Source organism: Haliotis rubra, unplaced genomic scaffold, assembly GCF_003918875.1.
Source record: "Haliotis rubra isolate DU_JTF1 unplaced genomic scaffold, ASM391887v1 Scf901, whole genome shotgun sequence".
Classification (NCBI taxonomy): Eukaryota; Metazoa; Mollusca; class Gastropoda; order Lepetellida; family Haliotidae; genus Haliotis; species Haliotis rubra.
Window position 1 is genome coordinate 178,560 of NW_025767637.1, and position 6,651 is coordinate 185,210.

Consider the following 6,651-nt stretch of genomic DNA (forward strand, 5'->3'; position numbering starts at 1 on the left):
GCCTATCTAATGTTAAGCACTATTCAGTGAAACTCTTGTGTAATATATTAAATACAAATAATGAGGATAATTTACGAGCACTCGCCATTTTCCTTAAAAATGTATTTCAACTGAGATGTAAATAGAAATAGAAATATTGCTGTATTGTTCACCACGTGACATGTGTTCTATCAAATATAATTGCTTGTCGTAAGAGGCGACTACCCAGCTAACACACAACGTTTTCTACATTTTCATGTTACAACGCTGTCACAACATTAGTATTCCGTCATTTTAAAATTTTCCATCACAAGGTTACAGCAACATTACATAGAAACGTTGCTAAAACGTCGTGTGTCGACTATCACACAACATTATTTTTCATCCTTTCTGAAAGTTGATGGGATGTTAACTGCCCCTTTCCGAAAATCGTAAAAACAAGAGCGTACACCGAATTTCAAGAAAACAGAACCACAGTGCATCATTTACCTATTCTATTACTCTTTGTGATTGCCATCCCATAAGTCTACTGTAGTCACAGGAACGTAATGTCCATTCTTTCTGACAATGTTAATATCCGTCAATGTTCAACGTAATGTCACAACGTAATAACAACGTTGCACATATACACGTTGTCAAACCTGCCGCTGTTCACCAAGCAGAAACACGAGTACCCGGTGGATAAGTCACTTGAGCCTCACTGGCTGCTTGGGTGATCCTGGGTAATAATAATCAGATTGTGCGTTTTGAGAAAGCTTATGCAATGAAAATATCGTCATAGAAATGCACTGCTAATGGTTTGATCAACCCAAGTGGTTTGATCAAGGCTGTGACCGTGCTAACAGTAAAAAGTCTTCACTTAAACACGTTTCGGAGGTGTCGGTCCAATGAAAGTCTCAATTGTTATATTGATGCAAAGAGGAATTTCAAAAGTGTATGCCGGGATAAATTTCCACAATTTAATAAGAGAGATATGTGCACATGAGATATGTGCAAGAGTCGCAGATGGTGATTGTAAAAAGTTTTGGTCTAAGGTAAAATCCCTTACAACTGGTTCGGGAGGGACGTACTGTATTCCCATTGGTAAATGGGTTACATATTTCAAGGAATTACTTGATCCTGCAACCAATGTAAATGATGAGGGTTTTAATGACACCGCCCGTGAATATATATCAAGTCATGACTGTTCAGACTGTGATAATGAAGACTTGTTATCAGATCCAATAACTAGAAATGAAATAGAACAGGCAATCAAATTCCTTGAGATCGGAAAATCCCCGGGCACTGACGGAATACCACCTGAATTCTTTAAGAATGCAAATTTCATTATTCCATATTTAGAATTGCTGTTTAACGCTGTATTAGACACCGGTGTATTTCCACAAATTGGAACATCGGTATGATTATACCATTGTATGCGAAAGGTAATAAGCATGACCCGAACAATTATCGTGGTATATCATTGTTAAATATGATTAATTCTAACCGTGACTCCAGAATTCGTATCTGGATTGAATTACATGAGATGTTACACCAGTGTCAAGCAAAATTTAGAGCTAGAGCTGACTATTCAACAGTCGATAACATTATTTGTCCTTCAGTCCCTATGCCAAAGATATCTAAGAAAACCCAAGCATCGATTTTATGTAGCTTTTATTGACTTTAGAAAAGCTTTTGATTTTGTAAATAGAAATAAGCTTTCCTAAGAACTTCTCACCAAAGGCGTCCATGGTAAAATGTTGCTGAAAGATATGTATGATAAGGTATCAGCTTGTGTTAAAGTTGGAAATAAGAGCTCTGAAATCCTTTACAGATCATCTGGGGTAAAGTAAGGTTGCATGCTTAACCCAGCTCTGTTTATACTTTTTATCAACGAGCTTGAGGATGAAATAGATAATTGTGGATTAAGAGGAATATTTGTCAAAGATGGTTTAAATGATATTTTGTTATTGCTTTTTGCAGATGATGTTACCTTGCTGGATGACACTGTTATTGGTTTACAAAGTTAACTTGATATATTGTATCTTTTTGGCTCAAAATGGGGTTTAGAAGTCAACCTTGACAAAACTTGTATAGTACTATTTAGAAATGGTGGATATCTTAAGAAATCAAAGAAATGGTTCTATAATGGAAACCAAATGAATGTTGTATCACACTATAAATATGTAGGTGTTGTTTTTACCACAAAATTGATATGGTCGAAGACATGTGAATCACTAAGTCTTCAAGCCAAAAAAGCTCCGTTCCCTTTACTTAAAATGTTTAAAGATTTAGCAAATATATCTTTGAAAGTTGCTTCAGCAATATTTGATAGTAAGATATCCCCAATATTATTGTACGGTAGTGAAATCTGGGGACATTCATATCGTCCTCACATTGAGAAAATACAATGCTTTTTTTCAAACATTTTCTGTGTGTTAATAAAAATGCTGTACTTGGTGAAATTGGCAGAACCCAATTATGCCTTAAATATTACGGCAGATGTATCAAATAATGGTGCAGAATATTACATATGGGCGATAATCGACATCCCAAATCATGTTATGCAATGTTAAAGCTTCAAGATGATAATGGCAGCTGCAACTGAGTTACGCATGTGCGTCTACTTCTATTCCGAACTGGATTTTCTTATGTTTGGATTACGCAGGAATGTGAGAATATTGAAACGTTATAAAGTCCGCCATGAAACCTGAAAAATACATATTGGAACTCTGTCATTACAAGGACCATATACACATTTTATGCAAATTCCGCTGTTTAAGCGATAAGTTAAATGTTCAACAAGAGCGTTATAATAATAACATACATTCCAATGTACAGATATGTGACCAATGTGATTTTAATGTTACACAAGATGAATCTCAGTTTTTACTTGTGTGTCCGTTCTATTCTGTACCCAGAAAACTGTATTACCTAGTTATTACCATACGTTTCCATCAAGATTAAAATTTAAACAACTTTTAACAACAACAAATGCACATCTATTGAAATCTATTGCAATATTTCTAAAGCGTACTTTGCCTGTATGAAAAGGGACTAACGACATTGTTTTATCTGTCCATCCGAACAATATTGTTTTTACATGTTTGTACTCTTGGCCATGTGGCCTCAAATACTGATATAAACATCTTCTTCATCTTCTTCTACTATAATAATGGATGGAATAGAATAGAATAATATATGTATCATAACATAGCATCTGAAATTCTTATTAGGACACAATGACAATAACTAAAACTGTATATACATGAAGCCTCCTGACACATAACATAACATCTGAAAGTCTTAAGATGACACAATGACAATCACTTAAACTGTATATACATGAAGCCTCCTGACACATAACATAACAGGATTTGTTCACAAGGTAAACTTACCTGACAGTATTGCTTACCTGCAGTTGTGATCACAGGAATGATTGATAGTTGTTTTGGACCAGCGTTGAAACACAGATAAAAATCAAGCTCAAGAGATGTAATTGGTGTAGTTTATCTTCACATAACATAGCAGGCTTAGATCAACACGAATGTGATTAATGACGGTTTTGGACTTAGCTTTAGTTCTAGTATGATGAATAGGTTATGTGAATAAAAAGACAGACACACAGATGTTAACAGCAAACCTATTATGAAACGACCTCCATTACCTCGTACATCCTAAATATGAAAACGTCTACAGAGTTGTGTGCTCGGATAGGGCTTCTGTGTTTGATAGCAGCGTTGGATGTAAGTATCTAATGTTTCTCAGTTTCTAATGTTTCTCATTCAGAAAGTAGGCATTGTACACTATGATGGATTATTTCTTTCTTTTCTCAGGTTACTGTTCCATTAAGTTTGAACTGCACTTTAAACATTATACAGTTTTGGTCCATACAATCGCAGATTTCTGTCCCCGTGGCACACAGTATCAACCATTCTATTATTTCTGTCTTGTTTTAAATCTTCCTGAGATGCGTTTCTCCACAGGGCATGGTTGACAGTTGCATGGGACCTGCACTGCGAGATCTACAATGTATCTTCAATGTGACACTACAGAAGGTCAGTCTGTTCCAGCCTGCCATTACAGCAGGTAGAGTCATTGGGGCACTACTGTTCTTGAAAATCCTAGGTCGTGTCAACACCTACGGTGTAGCAGCAACTTCTATAACAATGGCAAGCTGTCTCATGGCCGTCGTTCCTGTACTGCCCTCATTTTGGATGGCACTTGGATTATCCTGTGCAGTTGGACTGGTTCATGGAGTATCGTTGCATGGTAAGACTGACACATGCCATTCTGAAGGCAATAATTATTTTATGTGATGTAAAATGGCACTGTAACAATTCCAGAAACAGGAGGATTTTCTTTTTCTATTTGTGCAACACTGAACGTTGATGTCTGTTGTGTGAAAATACGCAGGCTGATTCATATTGTGCTGTTTCATGAAATAACCATTTATGAATGGTAGGGTACAACACTATGGGATGTCCGTTCCTATCCATTGTAGGTGGTTAGCAGAAGATGTATTCTCCTGACCAGGCTCCGCCACACTGCTCCTATCAATGCAGAAATGTGTAGGTGGAAGCCTTTTAAGCTTTACACAAAGCAGCTTATGACAGCTTTTGGACTTTCAGGGAAAATCCCTCCAACCTCTGTGAAATGTGGTTATGTTGAGAAAGACATTTTCCTAGTATCTCCAGGTCAAGCATTTCAATGCTAGGCTAAGGAATTCAATCACCTTGTGAGGAGTGAGTGAGTGAGTTGGTTAAACGACACCTTGACCAACAATCCAGTCACGCTGCAGTCTGACAGTTTCTTAATGTTCGCTATTAATCTCCTAATCCTTTTCGAAGTAGTTGAACTGTTCAAAAATTCATAATTCGTTTGTGTAGCTAGCATTGGTCAAAAAGGTCTGCCTTTTGTTGAAATCAACGCGATGAACATTCCTCACGTACCTATGCAAACCCAAACAATGTTGACATATTCATGCAAAATTGACAAAACATCCTAACTTTGCTACAGAAACCGAACTAAGCGGAAAGATCCATCTTTAAATTTTACAGCAAGGATTCTCCTTTCCAGAGAGCTGAGTCAGCAGTATGCTGCAACCATTCACATCACCAACCTAGCTACGTCAGCAGGATCCGTTGCAGGGCCGTTGATTATTTCCACATTTCTATCTGACAGTGTTGCACAAAGTAACACTAGCCAATCCTTTCATCATAGCAATATGACATGTATAGCACAGAACAGAACTGATCCAGCCTTTCATCATGGAAATATGACATTTATAGCACAAAACAGGACTGAGGCAGACTTTCATCATAGCAATATGACATTTATCGCACAGAACAGAACTGAGTCAGATTTTCGACATGGAAATATGACATTTATAGCACAGAACAGTACTGAGTCAGACTTTCATCATAGCAATATGACATTTATAGCACAGAACAGTACTGAGTCAGACTTTCACCTTGGCAATATGACATTCAAAGCACAGAACAGTACTGAGTCAGACCTTCACCATGGCAATATGACATTTATAGCACAGAACAGTACTGCACATTTAAAGGACCACTTGTGCTGCAATTTAAATTCTGATTTGATGTATGAGTTTTTCCTTATCGCACTTTTTGGAGTTGCTGTGTTTTTAGTTGATGTACTCGCACATCTGGTATTTCAAGACGACATACACACGAACCAAAGGAATGAAACAATCAGCACAATCAGTTTAATTGGTGTCATATTCCTATTTATTTTTATGATGTATACTATAACTTGTTGGCCTATAATTTTTGTATATGGTCATTTCTTGCCAACATTTGGAATTTATTGCAAATTACATGCGGATACGAAACAGATGACAAATATGTCCTTATCGTTATACGTCTGTGTTATGTTCGGTCGTTCGTTTGGAACCCTCAGTAGCCTTGCTGTTGAACAAACTGTTCTGATTAATGCCTGCACAGCTGTAGGTATCTTGGTGTCTGTCATGCTTATGTATGTATCGGAACTGGATACGACATTGTTGTGGATTGGGACAGGTATTTTAGCTTTTGTTTCTTCGCCTGTAGTCTCGGCACTTGACACATGGGCCTTTAAGGTCAACAGGCACAGACCTATACTGTATGGTATATCATCCATAGGGGATATTCTGTAATGTCTCTTCTGACTGGGCAACTAATGGCCTATATTTTTTATACAAATGTTACACTATGTTATGGCAACTGTACTACTGCTGCAAGGGGGCGGTGGGGTAGCCTAGTGGTTAAAGCGTTGGCTCGTCACGCCGAAGACCCGGGTTCGATTCCCCACATGGGCACAATGTGTTAAGCCCATTTCTGGTGTCCCCCCGCCGTGATATTGCTGGAATATTGCTAAAAGCGGCGTAAAACTAAACTCAGTCAGTCAGTCAGTACTGCTGCAAGTGGTTTTGATAATGTTTCTATACATGACTGTCCATCTAAGCAAACGTGTAAATTCTGGAAATGAAGATTATACGTATATTGAGTGAGTGATATGTGGATTATAAATATTTGTTTTGGTATCACCGAAACAATATTTCAGAGCATTGATTTCTGCTGGGGAATCATGCAAGAAGCTCTGGCTTTGTTAGGCCCAACGGTGTCTAGTATGGTGGCCCAACTGCGGGTGATCTCTAACCCTTTTTCAAAATGCGTCGTTAAATGATTA